The sequence below is a fragment of the Phyllostomus discolor genome, chromosome 12 (assembly GCF_004126475.2).
Source record: "Phyllostomus discolor isolate MPI-MPIP mPhyDis1 chromosome 12, mPhyDis1.pri.v3, whole genome shotgun sequence".
NCBI classification, from domain to species: Eukaryota; Metazoa; Chordata; class Mammalia; order Chiroptera; family Phyllostomidae; genus Phyllostomus; species Phyllostomus discolor.
The window spans coordinates 1,277,799-1,279,623 of record NC_040914.2 but is presented as its reverse complement, the minus strand read 5'-3'; positions in this window follow the sequence as shown (position 1 = coordinate 1,279,623).

The following is a 1,825-nucleotide window of genomic DNA, read 5'->3' as shown; positions in this document are numbered from 1 at the left end:
AAAAAAGAAAGTTCCCTCCAATGTCCACAATATGAGTTAAATGCTAACACTTGGATCTCATTTACAAGACTCTTTTATCTCTCCCAGTGGTTTGATACATATACCCCTTTGGGTTTTCCTCCCTGCTTTATTGAGGTGTAGTTGACAAATAAAATGGTAAGATATTAAAATTGTACAATGTGGTGATTTGATATACATACACATTGTGAAAGGAATTCCTCCCTCCGCCCCCTCCCCCCGCCCAATCAAGTTGTTTCTTTTACAGAAGTGTAGAGGTGTGGTTGATACTGGCCAACAGTATCTGTGGCTGCTGCAGATGCTCCAGATATGAGAGAAATACACATGGACTACCAAGTCCTTTGGAGGAATAGGAACGGAACGGCCACTCCTTCAAGGGGGGAGCGCCCCGAGCCACTGCCTGAGTATGCTTTTATTAGGAATAGAGATACAGTTCATTGATTACAGTCTGGCAGGGAAAATCAAAACAGTTAGATAACTTTCAAAGAGCTAAAAGGGCTCACGCCGAGTTTGGGGTTTTATAATTTAAAAACTACAGGACCTGAAAGGCTATTTTCATTTCCTGCCCGTGCCTTCATATTCTAATTTAAGAGCATCCTCAGCAAGCAGGTTTCACAGGATCTTGCATATTCTCTGCCTCAGGTCTAATTACCGCAGGGGGTCTGCTGACTCTGGTCTGGACTGCACCGCCCCTTGTTATTTCTGCAGGCCTGAGTCGGGCAGAAGAGACAAAGGCAGCGGGGAGATTTGGATTTCTCACGTGCAGAATAAGGACTTGGGCTTTGTCAAAGCTGAAGGGGTAGGGGTCGATCACCCCCCCATTTCCACAGCCCCCCCCCCCCCCCCAAGTCTCTTTCCTGAGGACCTTCCCACGTGATTGTGCCTGTCAAAGGTCCATCCTCCTCTGAGGTATGTTACCCATCTTTGGCTAACCCACCAAACAATGGGGGCCAGACATGGAGCAGGCAGCGCTCAAGCCAGGGAGACAGGCTTGTCTCCTTAATGTCTTTTGGTTCGGAAAACTCAGCCTTAGCTATGGGGGGTTGCAGCTTCCTAAAACCAGGCAGGGCGGACCCCAACATCGAGGATGAAATGGGTATGAGAAAAGTGGTCCAGACCCTAAGAATTATGTTGTGTAAACCAATCCTTCCTGAAGATGTTTCTTTGCCCATATTTGCAGTGTAACTTGATATGTCATTAAAGGTTTTCCTGAATAACAGTAAACATCAGCAATACAGCATTTGAGGTTGACTTCAAACCCGCTTTTTAAAGAGCTTTTCAGCCATGACTCGTGTGGCTCATTTGTTCGGGCCTTGTTCCCTGAAGCAAAAGGTTACTGGTTGGATTACCAGTCACAGTATGCCTGGGCTGCAGGCTTGGTTCCTGGTTGAGGTATGTACAAAAGGCGACCAGTTGATGTTTCTCTCACACATTGATGTTTTCCCTCCCTCTCTTTTTCTTTTCCTTCCCCACTCTCTAAGTAAATAAAACAATTTTTTCAGAACCTTTTAAACTTGTTAATTGCCACAGCATTACTGTGTGTCTTTTATTAGCGTTTTTTGAGGAATGAAAATGAATTATATACTTAGTTATCTAAAGGAAACTTAGTCCTTTTTAATACGGAGTCCTTCACCCACTTTTAAAAACGGATGTTATATACTAAGTCTACTAAGAAGTTATGTCAGATATGTGTACACCATTTAAAAATTGTCTGCATTTATCACCCACAGTAAGTAAAACAAAGGATTTTAGTCAAAAGATATGTTTTCCTAAACTCCTACATAATCTCTTTTGCTTCACTTAACTC